Below are 22,662 nucleotides of genomic sequence, written 5' to 3'. Positions count from 1 at the left end.
CAATATAACAATATAACAATGTATCTACTTCAGGGGGCTCTGGTGCTCCATTGTTGCCCCTCGGATCTGCCCCAGCTCTTCTCTTGACCCCCTCCAGGAGATCCAGAGGAAGAACACATTTCGGGACCCCTCTATGACCCACAATCCATATTCACCCAAAAGAGGTTAGGAGGATAATTGCCCCCAAGCCACCAGGAGATCCAGAGGGGGCACAAGGTTCAGGCACCTCTGTGACCCACCAATCATAGAAACCCAAAAGAGGTTAGGAGGAGAATAACTGCCCCCAAGCCACCAGGAGATCCAGAGAAAGAACAAGGTCCAGGTACCTCTGTGACCCACCAATCATAGCAACCCAAAGGAGGTTAGGAGGATAACTGCCCCCAAGCCACCAGGAGATCCAGAGAAAGAACAAGGTCCGGGTACCTCTGTGACCCACCAATCATAGCAACCCAAAGGAGGTTAGGAGGATAACTGCCCCCAAGCCACCAGGAGATCCAGAGAAAGAACAAGGTCCAGGTACCTCTGTGACCCACCAATCATAGCCACCCAAAGGAGGTTAGGGGGATAATTGCCCCCAAGCCACCAGGAGATCCAGAGAAAGATCAAGGTCCAGGCACCTCTGTGACCCACCAACCATAGAAACCCAAAGGAGGTTAGGAGGAGAATAACTGCCCCCAAGCCACCAGGAGATCCAGAGGGAAGACAAGTTTCAGGACCCCTCTGTGACCCACAATCCATAGCCACCCAAAGGAGGTTAGGAGGATAACTGCCCACCAGGAGATCCAGAGGGGGCACAAGGTTCAGGCACCTCTGTGACCCACCAACCATAGAAACCCAAAAGAGGTTAGGAGGAGAGTAACTGCCCCCAAGCCACCAGGAGATCCAGAGAAAGAACAAGTTCCGGGTACCTCTGTGACCCACTAATCATAGCAACCCAAAGGAGGCTAAGAGGAGAATAACTGCCCCCAAGCCACCAGGAGATCCAGAGGGAGGACAAGGTCCAGGTACCTCTGTGACCCACCAATCATAGCAACCCAAAGGAGGCTAGGAGGAGAATAACTGCCCCCAAGCCACCAGGAGATCCAGAGGGAGGACAAGGTTCAGGCACTTCTGTGACCCACCACCCATAGCAACCCAATGGAGGTTATAGGAGGATAACTGCCCCAAGCCACCATGAGATCCAGAGGGAAGACAAGTTTAAGGACCCCTCTGTGACCCACAATCCATAGCCACCCAAAGGAGGTTAGGAGGAGAATAACTACCCCCAAGGAACCACGAGTTCCAGAGGGAGAGCAAGGTTCAGACCCCTCTGTGACCCACCACCACCCACAGCAACCCAAGGGAAGTTAGAAGGAGAGCTGCACCTAACTGACACCAGGAAAAACCTGGTTGCCTTTAGTGGGCACGGGTGCTGCATTGTTGCCCCTCTGATCTGCCAGCTCGTTCCTCTCTCGACCCCTCACCAGGAGATCCAGAGGAAGAAGAAGGTGCAGTAGACCCCTCTGTGACCCACCACCCATAGCAACCCACAGGAGGTTAGGAGGATAACTGCATCTAACTGACACCAGGAAAAACCTGGTTGCCTTTAGTGGGCACGGGTGCTGCATTGTTGCCCCTCTGATCTGCCAGCTCGTTCCTCTCTCGACCCCTCACCAGGAGATCCAGAGGAAGAAGAAGGTGCAGTAGACCCCTCTGTGACCCACCACCCATAGCAACCCACAGGAGGTTAGGAGGATAACTGCATCTAACTGACACCAGGAAAAACCTGGTTGCCTTTAGTGGGCACTGGTGCTGCATTGTTGCCCCTCTGATCTGCCAGCTAGTTCCTCTCTCAACCCCTCACCAGGAGATCCAGAGGAAGAAAGTGCAGACCCCTCTGTGACCCACCACCACCCATATCCTCCTAACCTCCTTTGGGTTGCTAACTGCATCTAACTGACACCAGGAAAAACCTGGTTGCCTTTAGTGGGCACTGGTGCTGCATTGTTGCCCCTCTGATCTGCCACCTAGTTCCTCTCTTGACCCATCACCAGGAGATCCAGAGGAAGAAGAAAGTGCAGTAGACCCCTCTGTGGCCCACCACCACCCACAGCAACCCAAGGGAAGTTAGGAGAGCTGCACCTAACTGACACCAGGTAAATCCTGGTTGCTAGGGGTCTACAAGACAACTGCGATCCTTGTACTCTTTTTTTACGTGAGCTCTGAAGTGGCCATCAAGCTTAAGGGTCGAAGTCTTTTATTTCCTCATTGGAAAACGCTGGCAATTTTGTAGCAATTTTGTAGCAATTTTGTAGCAATTTTGTGGTTCTCAATTAGCTCCAATCGTTCCCTAGATTCCAGCAACTGAACGATCAATAAACGGGCTGAGAATTGATCGAAAGCACCTCAACGAGTTTCTTTTTCTAAAACGATCCCAGGCTTGAAAACCAGGATACGCTTGCAAATGGGAAAGCGACAAAAATTGTCAGGTGTATGAGAGGCGACTTTAGTGGCGATAAATGACCCCCCCTCCCCCCCCCGGCTGAGTGACACCAGATCGTTCACACTGCTCCGCCATAGAGCAGCACAAATTCCCTTTGGTGCCACCAACGATTGGCGCGCTACTTCTCCGCTCGCTATGAATTTGCTCTCGTACAACCTACGAATGCCCCGCTACGAAGATGATTGCTCCGCGTGACGTCAAGCCGATCCGTCTGCGAACAGTTTCTTCCGCGTGTAAGGAAATTGCTCTCCGTGTCATGAGATTTGTTTTTTTTTGCGCTATTGAAGTGTAGCCGTGAGACTCTTCTGTGATCGTTGCCGATCGAGGTTGGAGACCCTGAAATTGCGCAGCGTGCCGTTAACCCCGCTGGTTGCTTTTGTTCGGTGTCAGTTTGCAGAATGTGCGCGGCGTGCCAGCGATATGATTTCTGCACGATCGATACAACGTTCTACGCAGATGAAGTCCTCGATCGTTCCTCTGCTTTTATATTCATGTGTAAAGCCAACGCGTTTCTAAACCCGAAGCATTAAAATATCCTATGGGAAAATCGTATACCCAATAAAAAACTGGTAAAGGAAAACTAATGCGGCCACCACATCTAAGAAGCAAGAGTGGTGGCCGCATTTGTTTCCTTTTATTTTCACCTCGTGACCCTGCCCAGGGCCAGAGTAATGTAGCTGCAGCTCCGGGCCCCTACCTTAACCACTTCCATACCGGGGGGCACTTACGCACCTTCCTGCCCACGCCAATTTTCAGCTTTCAGCGCTGTCGCACTTTGAATGACAATTGCGCGGTCGTGCTACACTGTACCCAAACTATTTTTTTATCATTTTGTTCCCACAAATAGAGCTTTCTTTTGGTGGTATTTGATTGCCTCTGCGATTTTTATTTTTTGCGCAACAACTAAAAAAAGGCCGAAAATGTTGAAAAAAATTATGTTTTTATTTTTTTCTGTTAATTATTTTGGTAAATAAGTAAGTTTGCTACTTCGATTACGGGCACCGGTAAGGTGGCACTGATGGGCACCGGTGAGGTGGCACTGATGGGCACCGGTAAGGCGGCACTGATGGGCACCGGTGAGGCGGCACTGATGGGCACCGGTGAGGCGCAACTGTTGGACACTGATAGACGGGACTGATGGGGACTGATAGGCAGTGCTGGTATGCGGCACTGATAAGAACTCATAGGCGGCACTGATGGGCACTCATAGGTGGCACTGATGGGCACTCATAGGCGGCACTGATGGGCACTCATAGGTGGCACTGATGGGCACTCATAGGCGGCACTGATGGGCACTCATAGGCGGCACTGGGCACTCATAGGTGGCACAGATGGGCACTCATGGGCGGCACTTATGGGTGGCACTGATGGGTACTTGTGGGTGGCACAGATGGGCACTGATAGGTGGGCACTGGGCATGGATGGGCACTGAGGGGTGGCACTGATGGACACTGTGGGGTGGCACTGATGGACACTGAGGGGTGGCACTGATGGACACTGAGGGATCCATGTGGCCAGTCAGTGCCCATTTGTGGGCACTGATTGGCATCTATTTTTTTTTTTACTGCCCTTTTTTTATGCCCTTCCCTGGTGGTCCAGTGTGGGCATCCGAGGGGGGGCTGCGCTGATAAACAATCAGTGCAAACCCCCCCTGTCAGGAGAGCCGCCGATCGGCCCTCCTCTACTCGCGTCTGTCAGACGCGAGTGAGGAAGAGCCGATCAACGTCTCTTCCTGTTTACATCGTAATCAGCCGTGATTGGACACGGCTGATCACGTGGTAAAGAGCCTCCGCTGGAGGCTCTTTACCGAGATCGGAGATGCAGGGTGTCAGACTGACACCTCGCATCACCGATCGCCGCGCTGCGCGCCCCCACGGACGCGCGCGCCGGCATGAAATCCTGCAGGACGTCAGGATTTCACAACCACTTCCCGGACGTCAATTGTCCATTGACCGGGCGGGAAGTGGTTAATATAGGCCAAGGCGGCTTCTGTGTTTAGAAGTGACAGTAGTGAGCGGAAAGCACAGGGTTGGCGGAACTATCTTCCATTAAGTTTCAGCGGAAAGAGCCCTGGTGTCACCCCTCTAGCGGGTGTCACCCGGGTGCGGACCACACCCCCTGCCCCCCCTATAGTGACGCCACTGGGCCCAGCAGGGTCGGCCGGACCAGGGGCGGACTGACAACTTATGGCGACCCCGGGCAATAGGAGATTATGGGGCCCCTGGGCAATAGGAGATTATGGGGCCCCTCGGGGGAATAGGAGATTATGGGGCCCCCCGGGGAATAGGAGATTATTCGATTTTTACATACTGTCCCTGGTTTTACTGAGGATGGCAACCCTGGTGGGGCCCCCTAGTGGCATGGGGCCCTTGGGCAGTGCCCAAGTTCCCGAATGGTCCGTCCGCCCCTGGGACGGACCATTCCGGCAACTGCCATGGCCCTACGGAGATCCACAAAACATTTTGGGGAAAAAAATAATAATAATAATAAATAAATAAAAATAATAAAACTGCTCTACGGACTCAATTTCCTTACTGACACCATCCACTGCCCCCTTCCCAAAGCATTGTGAAAAAAACATAATAAAAAGTTACATTGTAAAAACAAAGTAAAAGAATAACATTATGAAAAATAACATGTAAAAAATTATAATTATAATATAACAAATATAATTTTTTTTTTTACAAAATTAAAAAAAGTATAAAAAATTCACACGGGTTCTCTTGGTCCAGTAAAGCACTTTTATTATTTTTACTATTATTATTATTTATTTATTATTATTTTTTTCCAAATTCAATTTTCATATATTTTTTCCAAAAATGCTTTGTAGATGGTGGATCTCCGTAGGGCAATGGCAGTTGCCGGAATGGTCCGTCCGACCCTGCTGGGCCCAGTGGCGTCACTATAGGCCCACAGTGTGAATGACCCGTTTTGTTTAAAATACTTACGGTAATTTGTTTTAATAAAAAATTGTCTGATCAGCAATTCTCAAGTCTTGCCACAGATTCTCGATGTGATTTAGGTCTGGACTGTGACTGGGCCATTCTAACACATAATTAGGATTTGATCTAAACCCTTCCATTGTAGCTCTGGCTGTACTTTAGGGTCGTTGTCCTGCTGGAAGGTGAACCTCCGCCCCCCGGTCTCAAGTCTTTTGTAGACTCTAACAGGTTTTCTTCTAAGATTGTCCTGTATTTGTCTCCATCCATCTTCCCATCACCTCTGACCAGCTTCCCTGTCCCTGCTGAACAAAAGCATCCCCACCACATGATGCTGCCACCACCATGTTTCACGGTGGGGATGGTGTGTTCAGGGGGATTTGCAGCGGCCAAAAAGTTGAATTTTGGTGTCATGTGACCAGAGCACCTTCTTCCACATGTTTGCTGTGTCCCCTCCCCCACATCTCACAGACAGGACTTCTTATGTCTTTCTTTCTCCAATGTCTTTCTTCTTGTCACTCTTCCATAAAGGGCAGATTTGTGGAGAGACCACTAATAGTTGTCCTGTGGACAGATTCTCCCCCCTGAGCTGTGCAGCTCCTCCAAAGTTACCATGGGCCTCTTGGCTGATTCTCTGATGAATGCTCTCCTTGCCCGGCCCGGTCAGTTTAGGTGGACGGCCATGTCTTGGTAGGTTTGCAGTTGTGCCATACTCTTTCCATTTTCCGATGATGGATTGAACAGAAGCTCCGTGAGATCTTCAAAGCTTGGGAGATTATTTTATAACCTAACCCTGCTTTATACTTCTCCACAACTTTATCCCTGACCTGTCTGGTGTGTTCCTTGGCCTTCATGATGCTGTTTGTTCACTAAGGTTCTCCAACAAACCTCTGAGGGCTTCACAGAACAGCTGTATTTATACTGAGATGAAATGACACACAGGTGGACTCTGTTTACTAATTAGGTGACTTCTGAAGGCAATTGGTTCGGGGCAAACTGGCGGCTATTGATGGGGCAAACTGGCGGTGTTTGATGGGGCAAACTGGCAGCGTTTGATGGGGCAAACTGGTAGCATTTGATGGGGCAAACTGGCGGCGTTTGATGGGGCAAACTGGCAGGGTTTGATGGGGCAACCTGGCAGCGTTTGATGGGGCAAACTGGCGGCTATTGATGGGGCAAACTGGCAGCATTTGATGGGGCAAACTGGTGGCTATTGATGGGGCAAACTGGCAGAATTTGATGGGGCAAACTGGTGGAGTTTGATGGGGAAAACAGGCGGCTATTGATGGGGCAAACTGGCAGCATTTGATGGGGCAAACTGGCAGAATTTGACGGGGCAAACAGGCGGCTATTGATGTGGCAAACTGGCGGCTATTGATGGGGCAAACTGGCAGAATTTGACGGGGCAAACAGGCGGCTATTGATGTGGCAAACTGGCGGCGTTTGATGGGGCAAACTGGCAGAATTTGATGGGGCAAACTGGTGGCGGTTGATGGGGCAACACTACTCGAATTCGACGCATACTTGGAAGCATTGAGCTTAATTTTCTCGGCTCGTACGTCACCGCGTTCTTTATGGTCGAAAGTTCAGAGAACTTTTGTGTGACCGTGCATGCATTGCCAAGCTTGAGCGGAATTCGGAAACATCCAAGGTTTTTCCAGCGGAAAATCCGATCGTGTGTACGCGGCATAAAAGCAGATGTTAATAGCATCAGCTCAAAGCAACCTGATACTGGGCTCACTTACTATAGTCTGTTTATTAAGGTATTAAGCGTTCATTGTTAAGTATGTCTCTGCCATTGTGTGCCTCCTAAGTGTGCATCCCCATTGTTAATTGAGTCACCTATTGTGTCAGTAGGTCTGATCTTCTTTCGGAGATCTGATTAATATGTTGACCACTTTACCTTGTTATAGAACCATTGTGGAAAGTTTGGCCCGGATTCACAGACAGCGGCGCACATTTATGCCGCCGTAACGTATCTCCAGTACGCTACGCCGACGCAGCGCAGAGAGGCAAGTATGGAATTCACAAGGGACTTGCTCCCAAAACTGCGCTGGGTTTCCTAGGCGTAAGGCGGCGTAGGTGGAAGTGGGCGTGAGCCGTGGAAATGAGGCGTGACCCCATGCAAATGATGGACCGAGCGCCAGATAGATACGTATAACGAACAGCGCATGCGCCGTCCCGTGGACACATCCCAGTGCGCATGCTCAGAATCACGTCGGAACTACTCCCTAAGATACATCGGATCACTGCCTACGGCGTGAACGTAACCTACGCCTAGTCATATTCACGTCCCACGTAAAATACGCCGGCTTGTGTTCCCTGGTGCAGCCCTTTGCATGGATGCTGCTGAGTTACACCTCCTTTATGTGGCATAACTTTACGACGGACGTATGACTTTACGCGCACTGCGTCGGGCGCACGTACGTTCGTGAATCGCCGTATCTCCCTCATTTGCATATTTGAATACAAAATGAATGGGAGCGCCAAATGGGTCCAGCGTAAATATGCGCCCACTCTACGACGGCGTAGGCAAGTTACGTCGGTCGGATGAAGCCTGTTTTTAGGCGTATCTTAGTTTGTGGGCCCGGCGCATAGATACGATGGCGCATATTACGGTCTGGGTGGGCACTGAGTCACCTAGGTGGCTAGTTGTTTAATTAGCTTAATGTGTATGTTTATTTTGACTGTTCCTTAGCTATGTTATTATATTCCTGTACAGTTTGCATTGTTAGGGTCATGTGATCAGGTTCTAACTCAGGGGAACCTTTGGTGCTCCAGCTGTTGTGGAACTACATTTCCCATGAGGCATTGCAAGGCTGGCAGTTACAATTACTCCCAGAGGCATGATGGGGTTGGCAGCTTGGCAGTTACAATTGTAGTTCTGCAATAGCTGGAGTGCCACAGGCCTACCCATGTTCTAACTGATCTTCTGTGCTATATATTCTGTGTGAATTTTCAATAAAGTGAGTTCCAGTTTGCATCCAAGCTATTGTCGCCTAGTATCTTGGGTTCAATATTCAGCTATAATACCTAGTTCCTGGTTCCAGACTGGAGGAAGATATATCTTGACGGAAGCACCCAAGCTGGGTGCTGGACAGTTCCGTCACATTTGGTGGCAGCGGTGGGATCTGCTTCCTCCCTGCGAGCAGTCCAAACCACCAAAGGGGAACCCAATGTTGGGTGATAGCGAAGATGTGTTACAGAAGCTGGTCGCCATTGAAGGAGGTGTTCCAGTGGTGAATGCAAAAGTTATTTGTCCAAGATGGAGAGCCTGGTTCTGCTCAGGACGTACTGGAATTGAGAGAAGCAATCTGCCAGGAGCTCTGGACGAAGGCTCCCCAAGTGGAGCAAGACTACTCCAAAGGGTTCCCCAGGCACACACCTCCCAAAGAGTAGTGTTCGCTTAAAAGCCATGGCCCATAGTCAGTAGGCAAGAGGCCGCCGACCCCTTATTCATGCGCTCGGCCCCTAATCTCAAGGTAGGGTGCCTGATGCATGGAATTTCAATGTGGGGTGATAGCGAAGAAGTGTTATAAGGAGCTGGTTGCCATTGAAGGAGGTGTTCAACTGGCAAAAGCAAAAGCTATTTGCCCAGGGCGGAGAGCCTGATTTTGCTCTGGACGTACTGGAATTGAGAGAAGCGATCCGCCGGGAGCTCCTTTGTGAATCTGGCCCTAAAACTGGAGCATGTTACAATAGACAGGAGGTCAAGTCTTCCCTACTAGTTTCAAAGTTTTCCCTACCAGTTTCACCGAGACATTGGCTTCATCAGGGGAGTGGGACGTGACCGATATATATATATATATAGCTCTACAATGAAAAAAGAACATTAATTTGGAAATCACAATATCAGTGTACAGTATCCAACATAAAGTGCATTATTGGATGGTTGGGCGACATGGCACCATAATCCGATCAACAATTCCCCAAACCCTTCCCCCATCACAAGAGTTTGCCTTGACCCTGCCTCGTGGAGGTTACAGGGTAGGTTGAGTGTTTGCCAGGGCCGGACTTACCATTGTGCTTGACTGGGCTCAAGCCCATGGGCCCAGCCCAATAGAGGGCCCCCGGGCCCAATCGCGGCAACCCCCTCCCAAATTTCGCGGCAATCCCCATACGCGACAATCACGGCGAAACCCCCTCCCGCTATTTCGCTTCAATCGTGGGGTGACCCCCTCCCGCTATTTCGCTGCAATCGTGGTGACCCCCTCCCGCAATTTAGCGGTAAACGCTGCAATCCCCCGTTCGCGGCAATTTCTGCACACCCCCCACTCAACAACTTCGACGGATCGGATGTAATTCTCGGCAGCCCCCCCCGCTCAACAACTTTGAAGTCGGCCGGCGGATCGTCCCGCTTAACAAGTATGATCGGCCGGCGCACTACCTCACTACCTCTCCCCCCGCTCAACAACTTTGATAGGTCAGACGACAGATCAAGCCCCCCCCCCCCTCAACAACTATGATCGGTCGGCGGTAACAACCCACCACCCCCTGCCTCTCTATTAAGCCCAGGGGCCCCCTGCCCTGGTGTTTTCCATCACATGATGTGATGGGGGGAAGGGTTTTGGGGAATTGTTGATCGGATTATGGTGCCATGTCACCAAACCATCTAATAACGCACTTTATGTTGGATACTGTACACTGATATTGTGATTTCTAAATTAATGTTTTTTTTTCCATTGTAGAGCTATATATATATAAATTGGTCACATCCCACTCCCCTGATGAAGCCAATGTCTTGGCGAAACTAGTAGGGAAGACTTGACCTGCTGTCTATTGTAACATGCTCCAGATTTATAGCTAGATTCAGAGACGTTTACGCCGGCGTATCAGTAGATACGCCGTCGTAACTCTGAATCTACGCCGTCGTAAATTTAAGCGTATTCTGGAAACCAGATACGCTTAAATTAAGCTAAGATACGAGCGGCGTAAGTCTCCTACACCGTCGTATCTTAGGGTGCATATTTACGCTGGCCGCTAGGTGGCGCTTCCGTTGATTTCTGACTTACGGCGGCGTAGCGTATATGCGATACGCTACGCCGCCTCAAAGTTAAGCCAGTCTTTCTGAATCTGGCTATTAATCTTTATGAGACCGAATAACCGTAGATCCCATCATGCCACTATCAGATCGGTAGAAGGTGAAGGTCCAGCAGTTTGGGCAATTTGGGGAATTTAATATTTGAGCTAGCTGTCTTTTTTTTTATTTATTATTTTATTTATTGAATAAGAACTGCTGTGTGTCCCAGAACGTGTCATGATGGATGCAGGTTGTAGTAGAAGTGGGACATTAATGGATGGCACCCTCCCCGGTGACTTGTCACGTCGTATTATACACACCTTGTCACCCGTTCTGCTTGCGTTTTCTGTACTGACAAATGCTGGAGTAACGCTGATGATGGCTCCCCCATAGGCCTAAATATACCCAGCTGGTCCTTTTTTTTTGGGGGGGTTTAACCACTTCACGACCGCTCACTGTATATATATATACGTCGGCACTTTAAAGATGGATATCTCGGCAACGGCAGAAGCTGCTGCCACAACCGAGGTGTCCATCTTTTCAGTGGGCGGTCCTGTTTACGATAATGGTGGTCTCTGCGGCGGATTCGCTTCATCGTTATCAGTGAAGGGAAAGGGGCCCCCCTCCCGCCCCGCTCTCCCGCACCGTCCGCCGCTTACCAGAGCCGGGTCCTGTGTCCTGTTAGATATGGATACGAGTGAGTGCAAGATGGCCCCCACCCGTCTCCAACGCTGTATCCTGGCCTAGGCCAACAAGGCCCAGGCCTAGGGCAGCACTTTGCAGGGGGGCAGCACGGAAAGGACTTCAGCGCGAGAGGAGCCGAGACTGCCCGACTATACACGAGTGTACTGCGCTCGGTATATGCCGGCACAGTATTCAAACTCGGCGCGGGAAAGCGGGTATCGGCGTATATCGGGCACCCACGATTTTGCCCTGATTTTCAGGGCAAAAAAGTGCACGGTATACGCCGATAAATACGGTATATTATATTTTATTATATTTTATTATATTATATTTTATTATATTATATTTTATTATATTATATTTTATTTTATTATTTTATATTACATTACATTTTATTTTATTATATTATATTTTATTTGATTATATTATATTTTATTTTATTGTATTATATTATATTACATTACATTTTATTTTATTATATTATATTATATTTTATTATATTATATTATATTTTATTATATTATATTATATTTAATTTTATTATATTATATTTTATTATATTATATTATATTACATTACATTTTGTTATATTTTATTATATTTTATTTTATTATATTATATCATATTATATTATGTGTTATTAATACATAAGAGACAGAATGAGCATCGCGCTTCACATTTATTACACATTAAGATCCTCGCTGACAGTGTGAGTTCATCATTTGCAGCTATTTGGCCCGTCAAACGCTTTTCGAGGAGGATTTATCGCTCTTTTTCGGCTCCGTCGATGTAAAGAAGCGTGACGCACATTTTTTTTTTTTGACTAGTGTTTTTTGGACTTTTATTTTTATGCTGAGGGATCAGACACGCTCCCCCCCCCCCCCCGTTCAATGGGATATTCTGTCCATTTAATGTCTAAAATATTTTTAAGACGGGAGAGGGAAGAGCTTTTTTTTTTTACGGAGCAGTTTGTGAAAACACAGCTGAGGATGATGTGGAAGAAGAAATGCGTTGCACGGTTATGTAAAGTGATAATCTTACTGACTGTAATCCGTGACGACTCAACGTCTTTCAAACTGAAATTGATATTTAAAAGGAGAGAGAGAGAGAAAAAAAAAAGAGAAAATTACAAAAAAAAAAAATATATATTTCTGTGCGGCTGGATGGCTGAGCTCAGTCTGAAGGGGAAAAATATAAGAAAGTTATTTTAAAGGTGAAATCCGGGGAAAGATGTAAAAAAAATCAAAGGAATGTGACTCCGTATTAACCACTTCAATACCGGGTACTTTCACCCCTCTTCCTGCCCAGGCCAATTTTCAGCGCTGTCGCACTTTGAATGACAATTGCGCGGTCATACATCACTGTACCCATATGGAATTTTTATCTTTTTTTTTTCACACAAATATAGCTTTCTTTTGGTGGTATTTAATCACCTGTGCGTTTTTTTATTTTTTTGCTCAAGAAATAAAAAGATACTGAAAATTTGAAAAAATTAACTTTTTCATATTTTTGGGGGGCCATACCCAGCCAGCCATCCCCCCCACCCAGCCAACCACCCCCTATCTCCAGGTGCTCGATCCATTGCCGCTTGACCCCCACCCCCGCCGCCGCTCGATTGATAGCTTGATCGCCACTTCGCTCACTCGTCGCCAATGGCGGACTGACCATTGAGTCACTCAGGCACTGCCCGAGGGCCCCATGCCACTAGGGGGCCCCATCAGGGTTGCCAGGCTCAGTAAAACCAGGGATAGTATGTAAAAATCGATGTTTTTTTTACATCTGTCCCTGATATGTCCCTAACCGACATCCTTTTAATGTGAAAATCCAGAGATTTTAGCTGCCCCGCCTCTGCACTGCCTCCTGGCACGGTGGCCATCTGTAAGCCCGGGAGCCCCAAAATCTTCTATTGCCCGGGGGCCCCATGAGTTGTCAGTCCACCCCTGCTCGTCGCCCGCTAGGCCCCCTGCCAGCCTCGCACTTACCCCATCCAGGTGGCGGCTTCCCCCCTGCATCTCCTCCTGAGTCCTAGCGGTCGCTTCTCCTCCCAGCTAATGAGGACTTTGGACTCGTGGCTAATCGGGTCATAGGACTACCGGCCAATCAGGTCTTCCTGATTGGCCGGGAGGAGAAACATTAATTTGCTAATGTTATACAATTGGGTGAGCTCTGTGCCCCGAGCCCACCCTTTTAAAAGCCAATTAGAGCCTCAGGATTAAAATCAATGCGTCCAGCGCCCTGCATGTAGAATAGGTGCTTGGCGCATGGATTAGGGGGGCTACGCCCCGTAAGAGCGACCGTCACTGTATTTTGTTATAACATTTTGGGTAATTTTTCACTTTCACTGATGTGCGCCGATGAGGCGGCATTGATGGGCACTGATGAGGTGGCACTGATGGGCACTAATAAGGTGGCACTGTTGGGCACTGATGAGGCTGCAGTGATAGACACTAATAAGTGGCACTGATAGGTGACATTGATGGGTGGCACTGATAGGCAGCACTGATGGGCAATAATAAGGTGGCACTGATCAGGAGGCACTGATGAAGCTGCAGTGATGGGCACTAATAAGTGATACTGTGGGCACTGATAGGTGACACTGATGCATAGCTCCCAACTGTCCCTGACTTCGAGGGACTGTCCCCGATTTGTAGCAATGTCCCTCAGGCTAGCAAAGGGCCACATCTGGCCCTCGGGCCGCAGTTTGGAAACCCCTGGCCTAGCACATAAAATTTCAATAAAATACATTTACTTATTTGGTTGTAACATGACAAAAAGGTGGAAAATTTCAAGGGGTATGAATACTTTTTCAAGGCACTGTAAATAGTAGTACTGCTACTAATTATTATTATTGTCAGGCATGATGTTAACTATACTGAAAAATAAAGATGTATGGATTTTTTGCGTGTTTGAATAGAAGGAAGTATTGCGGCAGTGAAGAGTGCCTTCCATCCCCTCTATGAATTGCTACTTATGTAGGAGAGTTATGTTAATAGAGGCGAAGGTGCTGCCGTCTCACTCATGTCTCACTGAAGAGGTGCCGTCGTTATTTTTCTGGGCAGCTTTGATTGCGTCCGAGTTGTTAGATCTGATTACTATACAGAGTGGGCTCCCCCCTGTTCAGTGATCTGATTTCTGATACAAAGACGGATTTTTCACCGAGAGTGAACATTACTCCTGTAATAAATCACCCCGGGTGTCAGAGGACAGCCTGCTTTCCTTGGGGCTGAGTATTTTTTTTATCATTTATAAAACCTGCGGCAAAATAAATATTGCATTGTCTCCTCACAGCCAGCAGATTTTAGCTTTCATCTTCTGACCTGCAAAATGTCACCCTGGGTCCCCCTTCGCTTGGATTTTTCATGGGAATTAAGGTGACTTGTGCAGAATAAGGAACAAAGAAGGAAGCTAACTGGGAAATGGTAGATAAGAGAATATAAAGTAGGTGGCATGTTGTGTCTTCTGAACAGAGCTGCTCCAGACGCATGTCTAGATAAGGTCTCTCAGTCAGGACCGATCCTAGGCGGGTGCGCGGGGTGCTCCGCACCCGGGCGCCGCAGAGGTGGGGGCGCCGAAGCTCCAGAGTGCTCCCCTCCCTCCTCTGTGTCCAGAAGCGGAGCGCATGTAGCGGGTGCTGCGGTTCCCCATCCCTCTTGCTCTGTCCTTCGGCAACTGACAAGAGCGCATACCGCTCCGGCTGTCCCCGGGAAACCATGCTGAGTGCCTCAGCAGAGCATAGTACCGGAACACGTTCCAGTACTAGACTCCACTAGTCAGGGCCGATCCTAGGCGGGTGCTCCTCCTCCCTCCTCTGTGTCCAGAAGCGGAGCGCATGTAGCGGGTGCTGCGGTTCCCCATCCCTCTTGCTCTGTCCTTCGGCAACTGACAAGAGCGCATACCGCTCCGGCTGTCCCCGGAATCCATGCTGAGTGCCTCAGCAGAGCATAGTACCGGAACACGTTCCGGTACCAGACTCCACTAGTCAGGGCCGATCCTAGGTGGGTGCGCGGGGTGCTCCGCACCCGGGAACCGCAGAGGTGGGGGAGCCGAAGCTCCAGAGTGCTCCCCTCCCTCCTCTGTGTCTAGAAGAGGAGCGCATGTAGCAGGTGCTGCGGTTCCCCATCCCGCTTGCCCTCTCTGCCTGCAACTGACAAGAGTGCATACCGCTCCCGCTGTCCCCAGAATCTGTGCTGAGTGCCGCAGCGAAGCCTAGTAGCGGAACACGTTTTGGTACTAGATTCCACTCAGTACTGACCAATCAGGAACCTGCCTGGTGAGGGTGGGTTGGACCAATCTGTGCGATGTTAGTTTCTCCACTTTGGAGGAACCCTGATATCATCATTCCTGGACAACCCTCCCCGCTAAATTATTTGGTATCAATGGGTCAGCCAACCTGTGAGTTTCTAGTCTGGCTGCCAGATGCTCCTGATGGGTAGGTGGCCAATGTAGATGTTGGTGGACATTGTGACAGACCCAACCAGACCCAAATGATCAGGCATTATAGGACTGTACTTTACCCCACAGCTTGATGAACACTGCAAAAATAAAGTGCCCAAAATGTATTTATTAAGTCTGAATGGGTCAGCCAACCTGTGAGTGTCTAGCTGGGCTGTCAGATGCTTCAGATGGGTAGGTGGTCAATGTAGATGTTGGTGGACATATTTAAGGACTATGTGAGGGATGACACCAAATATCCCTTGGGTGTGTATGGAAGAAGTGGAAAGGTTGTGCTCTCCCTCACACAGTCCTGAAACACGTCCACCAACATCTGCTTTGGCCACCTACCTGTGAGGAGCATCTGACAGCCCAACTAGACCCTCGCAGGTAAATCAGGCATTATAGGACTGTAATTTACTCCACAGCTTGCTTAACACTGCAAAGACTAAGGTGCCCAAAACGAATTTCTTAAGTATAAATGGGTCAGCCAACCTGTGAGTGTCTAGTCTGGCTGTCAGATGCTCTGGATGGGTAGGTGGCCAATGTAGATGTTGGGGGACATGTGAGGGATTGCACCACATACCCCTTGGTTGCGTATGGACAAAGTTCCATAAACTCCCTAGGGGAATTTAGTGCTGTCCCTCACACAGCCCTGAAACGTCCACCAACATCCGCGTTGGCCACCTACCCATCCAGAGCATCTGACAGCCCAACTAGACCCTCGCAGGTTGGCTGATCCATTCATACTAAAGAAATAATCAGGCATTATAGAACTGTACTTTACTTTATTTCGTCTATATGGGTCTGCCAACCTATGAGGGTCTAGTTGGGCTGTACTTGAAGCCTTTATAGAGAAACCATCCTTGAGCTGCAGCTAGTGACTTTGGCTAGGCTGGGATGATGTTGTCGGTCTGATGCACAAAGCTTGATTCCTATGGTGTGCCCAGGCGGAGCTGACCGTGGTGCTGAAACTATTCCCTGTGCTGGTCGTATAGCTAGACGGCTTGAACTAGACTTGTCATGATGACATTTGGTTTTCTGAAGTGATTACCGTATATACCAAGTTTTTCAGCACATTTTTTTGTCCTAAAAATGCCTCCCTTGGCTTATACTCAAGTCACCTTTTTCTGCCTGATTTCCCGGAATTTGGGGACCCGGTACCGGCCGGCTGTAGTCCCCCTGGACCTAGGGTGCAGACCTGTGCATGTCTGTTGCCGGGTTGCACTTCCTTTATGGGGAATAACTTTACGCCGGACGTACAACTTACGCGCATCTCGCGTAGCATGCGCCGGGCACACGCAGGTTCGTGAATCGCCGTATTTCCCTCATTTGCATGTTTGAATGGCTAATCAATGGGAGCGGCACCATGCGCCCAGCCTAAATGTGCGCCCACCCTACGCCGGCGTGTGCAAGCTACGTCGGCGGGGTGTAGCCTGGTTTTAGGCGCATGTCTGTTTGTGGGTCTGGCGCACAGATACGACGGCGCACATTTGCACTTACGTCGGCGTAACTTGATATACGTCGGCGTAGGTGCTTGGTGAATTTGGGCCATTGAGTTGCTTCCATGTGATTGGCTAATTAGCAATTTGTGTTACTGACAATTTTTTTTTTTTGTGACAAAAACTGTTCATTTCAGTTTCGGTTTCAGCCAGGTACAATCCTGAATTTTCAGTTCGGTGCACCACAACTGGCCAGCAAAGTACTGAGGGCTAGATTCAGGTAGGGGGACGTAAGTTTGTGCGGGCGTAGCGTATGTTATTTACGCTACGCCGCCGCAATTTAGAGAGGCAAGTGCTGTATTCACAAAGCACTTGCCTCCTAAGTTACGGCGGCGTATCGTAAATGGGCCGGCGTAAGCGCGCGCAATTCAAATGAGAATGAGGGGGGCGTGTTTTATGTAAATGTCTAGTGACTCGACGTAATTGACGTTTTTTACGAACGGCGCATGCGCCGTCCGTGGACATATCCCAGTGTGCATTGCTCCAAAGTACGCCGTTTCGACGTGAACGTAAGTTACGTCAAGCCCGATTCGCGTACGACTTACGCAAACGACGTAAAAAGATAGTCCTGTTCTGACGTCCATACCTTGCATGGGCTGTGCCACCTAGGGAGCAGCTTTATCTTTACGCCGGCGCATCTCTAATGTGAAAAGGCGTAACTAATTGCGATGGGCGCACGTACGTTCGTGAATCGGCATATCTATTCATTTGCTTATTCTACGCCGAACTCAACGGAAACGCCACCTGGCGGCCAGCGTAAATATGCACCCTAAGATACGAGGGCGTAGGAGACTTACGCCGCTCGTATCTTAGCCTAATTTAAGCGTATCTGGTTTCCAGAATACGCTTAAATTTACGACGGCGTAGACTCAGAGGGCCAAATTCTCGTAGAAATGCGGCGGCGTAACGTATCTCCTTTACGTTACACCGCCGCAAGTTTTACGGGCAAGTGCTTGATTCACAAAGCACTTGCCTGTAAACTTGCGGCGGCGTAGCGTAAAGTCCACTGGCGCAAGCCCGCCTAATTTAAATGATCCAGGTAGGGGGCGTGGATCATTTAAATTAGGCACGTTCCCGCGCCGATCGTACTGCGCATGCTCCGTCTCGCAATTTCCCGGCGTGCATTGCACGAAATTACGTCGCAAGTACGTCATTGGTTTCGACGTTAACGTAAATGGCGTCCAGCGCCATTCACAGACGACTTACGCAAACGATGTAAAATTTTCAAATTGCGACGCGGGAATGACGGCCATACTTAACATTGGATACGCCACCTAGAGGGCATGTTTATCTTTACGCTGCGTATCTCTTACGGAAACAACGTAAATTCACTACAACGGGCAAGCATACGTTAGTGAATCGGCGTAACTAGTCATTTGCATATTCTACGCCGACCGCAATGGAAGCGCCACCTAGCGGTCAGCGTAGATATTGCAGCCTAAGATACAACGGCGCTGGCCGTCGTATCTTAGGCATGTTTACGTGTATCTCAGTTTGAGAATACACTTAAACATACAACGGCCTTAGATTCGGACTTACGTCGGAGTATCTACTGATACGCCGGCGTAATTCTATGTGAATCTGGCCCAGAGTTACAACGGCGTGTCTACTGATGCGCCGGCCTAACTGTACCTGAATCTAGCCCTGAGTGTTTTGGAGCAATTAAAAAACACAAAAATAGTTATGCACTGTGACGCACGGCGATCGCATCTGCACAGGTGTGAACGAAGCCTCAAACAGGCACAGCAGAACCCCCCCCTATCTTTCACTGTACTTATATTTAAACTTCTTCTAAAAAAAAAGTCAACAAAATCTTTAAGTCTTTTGCAAATATCTCCCCCCCCCCCCCCGGTGCCAGCGTGAGATGCGCACGTTCTGCTGACTTCCCAGCCTGGGACTCCAGATTGCACACAGAACTCTCTACAACAATTACATGCAGCTGTGTGCGGTGACGTACGCTAATCTGCAGCCCAGTGTGACTTGTCTCCGCTCTATTCCATTATTTGTTGACATGAATTTTAAGTCTTGGGGGAAATTTGTGCAGGAATGGAGCGGGTTGTACAGTATGACATGCGTTGCGCTGTGACGCGGTGATGAATGAGCGCAGAGTGTGGGGACAGGGGAATGAAAAGTGGAGGGGGGGGGGGGGAGAGTGGAGGGGTCCCCAGGGAGGGGGGTGAGTGGGGAGAGCTTCCAGCTGTGCTGAGGAGACGGATTATATTTAGGTTTTAATGACATACTCCATGTGCACAGAAAAGATAGGGGGTGAGCAGCAAGAAACGTGAAGGGTCTGTGTATTTGTGAAGGGGGAGGGGAGGGGGAAGGTCTGTGCTGACTCTTTGTGCTGACAAAGTAAAAAATTAAGAAAATGACAGAAGTGAAATATTGCAAGCTACAAAATGTAAAGACATGAGGGAAATAAATGAAGAGGGGAGAGAGGAAGAAGAGCGAGGGAAAGAGATATATGGAAAGAAGAGAGAGAGAAGAAGAGCGAGGGAGAGAGATGTATGGAAAGAAGAGAGAGAGAAAGAAGAGCGAGGGAAAGAGATACATGGAAAGAAGAGAGAGACAAAGAAGAGAGAGAGAAGAAGAGCGAGAGAGAGAGATACATGGAAAGAAGAGAGAGATAAGGAGGGGAGAGAGAGAGAGAAGGAAGAGGAAGAAGAGCGAGGGAGAGAGATACATGGAAAGAAGAGAGAGATAAGGAGGGGAGAGAGAGAGAGAAGGAAGAGGAAGAAGAGCGAGGGAGAGAGATACATGGAAAGGAGAGAGATAAAGAGGGGAGAGAGAGAAGGAAAAGGAAGAAGAGCGAGGGAGAGAGATACATGGAAAGGAGAGAGATAAAGAGGGGAGAGAGAGAAGGAAAAGGAAGAAGAGCGAGGGAGAGAGATATATGGAAAGGAGAGAGGGAGAGAGATACAGGGAAATGAGAGAGAGAAAAAGAGGAGAGAGAGAAAAAGAGGAGAGAGAGAAAAGGAAGAAGAGCGAGGGAGAGAGATACATGGAAAGGAGAGAGAGAAAAAGAGGAGAGAGAGAGAGAGAAAGAGAGAGAGAGGGAAAGAGATAGAGAGAGAGAGAGAGAGAGAGAGAGAGAGAGAGAGAGAGAGAGAAATAAGACAAAGAGTGAAGGAGAGAGATAAAAAAGGGGAGAGAGAAAAGGAAGAAGAAGAAGAAGAAGAAGAGCGAGGGAGAGAGATACAAGGAAAGGAGAGAAATAAAAAAGGGGAGAGAGAGAAAAGGAAGAATAACAAGGGAGAGAGATACAAGGAAAATAGAGAGATAAAAAGAGGAGAGAGAGAAAGAAGAAGAAGAGTGAGGGAGAGAGATACATGGAAAGGGGAGAGAAAAAAAGAGGAGAGGGAAGGAAGGAGAGCAAGGGAGAGAGATGCATGGAAAGGAGAGAGAGAGAGAGAGACAAAGAGGAGAGAGACAGAAGGAAGAAGAAGAGCCAGGGAGAGAGATGAAAGGAAAGGAGAGAGAGGAAAGGAAGAAGAAGAGAGAGGGAGAGAGATACAGGGAAGGGAGAGAGAGAGAGAGAGAGAGACAAAGAAGAGAGAGAGAGAGAAGGAAGAAGAAGAGCGAGGGAGAGAGATACACGGAAAGGAGAGAGATAAAAAGAGGAGAGAGAAGGAAGAAGAGCGAGGGAGAGAGATACAGGGAAAGGAGACAGAGAGAATGAAGAGTGGAGAGAGATACAGGGTAAGGAGAGAGAGAGAGAGAATGAAGAGTGGAGAGACATACAGGGAAAGGAGAGAGAGAGAGAAGGAAGAAGAAGAGCGAGGAAGAGAGATACAGGGAAAGGAGAGAGAGAAAAAGAGAGAGAGAAGGAAGAAGAGCGAGGGAGAGAGATACAGGGTAAGGAGAGAGAGAGAATGAAGAGTGGAGAGACATACAGGGAAAGGAGAGAGAGAGAGAAGGAAGAAGAAGAGCGAGGAAGAGAGATACAGGGAAAGGAGAGAGAGAAAAAGAGAGAGAGAAGGAAGAAGAGCGAGGGAGAGAGATACAGGGTAAGGAGAGAGAGAGAATGAAGAGTGGAGAGACATACAGGGAAAGGAGAGAGAGAGAAGGAAGAAGAAGAGCGAGGAAGAGAGATACAGGGAAAGGAGAGAGAGAAAAAGAGAGAGAGAAGGAAGAAGAGCGAGGGAGAGAGATACAGGGTAAGGAGAGAGAGAGAATGAAGAGTGGAGAGACATACAGGGAAAGGAGAGAGAGATAAAAAGGAGAGAGAGAGAAGGAAGACACCGCGCCAGGTGCACTGATTCTTTGATACAATTGTCCCCCTTTTATGTGTGATTTATTCTCCACTCACTGTTTACAGTCTCTGTATGTTTAGGGAGCTTCTGCAATTTAGCTACACCTACTTGAGGCGTGACACTATATTCTGCTGGAACATGCTATTATCATACATATGTTGTTTTTACGCATGATGACTGTTTATGTCTTGCACCCTTTTCTCTTCCCCTGAAGAAGGAATACATTAATAAATATCTCCAAAACGCGTTGGGTCCAGCTGTGAACACCTTGTAGCAATATGGCCTTTATCTCATCTTGGCCGGCTCGGTGCTCCGGCTCATCTGATGATTCACTTATAGTATATATCATCACGTTATGTTTTTATCATGTGATGTGTATCTGCTCTCATTGGGCTATACTTTTTAGATCTGCAAACTAATAAAATGTTGTTATTATTATTATTTAAGGTACTTATATAGCGCCGTCAATTTACACAGCGCTTTACGTATACATTGTACATTCACATCAGTCCCTACCCTCAAGGAGCTTACAATCTAAGGTCCCTAACTTACATTCATATACTAGGGCCAGTTTAGACAGAAGCCAATTAACCTACCAGCATGTCTTTGGAGTTGTTATATTTTATATCTATTGTTATACCCTTTAATTACTCACTAGTCTGCCTTTAAATTACCATGTTGGGGTAATTATTCTCTCTATTTGATAAGAGAGAGAGACATAAAAGAAGAAGAAGAAGAGCGAGGGAGAGCATTACATGGAAAGGAGAGAGAGAAAGAAGAAAAAACAAGGAGAGAAAGAAAAAGAGAGAGGGAGAGAGGGAGAGAGAGAGAGGGGGGAGAGAGAGAGAGAGCGAGAGAGAGAGAGAGAGAGAGAGAGGGGGACGGGTAGAGAAAGTGAGAGAAGTAGGGAGAGTAAAGCCCTGTACACACGATCGGATATCTGATGGAATCTAATTCGATGACTTTCATCAGTCTTGCCTACGCACCATCGGTTTAAAATCCGATCGTGTCCAACGCGGTGCCGTAAAACACTAAGACGTGCTGAGAAAATGAAGTTCAATGCTTCCGAGCATGCATCGACTTAATTCTGAGCATGTGTGGATTTTCGACTGATGGATTTCTCCACACACAATCGTTTTTTTTTCTATCGGTTCTTTAACCATAAGAAAAATGTAAAACAGGTTCTATTTTGTTTTCACCGATGGATAAAAAAAACGATGGGGCCCACACACGATCGGTCCGTTTTCATCAGACGAACCGATCGTGTGTACAGGGCTAAAAGGAGTTGTAAATGAAAAAAAAAAATGTCACCTTAATGCAATCTATGCATTAAGGTGAAAAAACATCTGAT

At 48.2% G+C, this 22,662-nt stretch overlaps 1 protein-coding gene across 1 annotated transcript in view; it reads left to right on the top strand.

The window, feature by feature from the left end:
* The window catches only part of CAMKV (CaM kinase like vesicle associated), a 96,989-nt gene that overhangs the window by 728 nt on the left and 73,599 nt on the right, over positions 1-22,662 (top strand). The window lies entirely within an intron of this gene.

The sequence above is a fragment of the Rana temporaria genome, chromosome 7 (genome assembly GCF_905171775.1).
Source record: "Rana temporaria chromosome 7, aRanTem1.1, whole genome shotgun sequence".
Classification (NCBI taxonomy): Eukaryota; Metazoa; Chordata; class Amphibia; order Anura; family Ranidae; genus Rana; species Rana temporaria.
The sequence above is the reverse complement of the archived record's forward strand: the minus strand, read 5'-3'. Positions and strand labels throughout refer to the sequence as shown.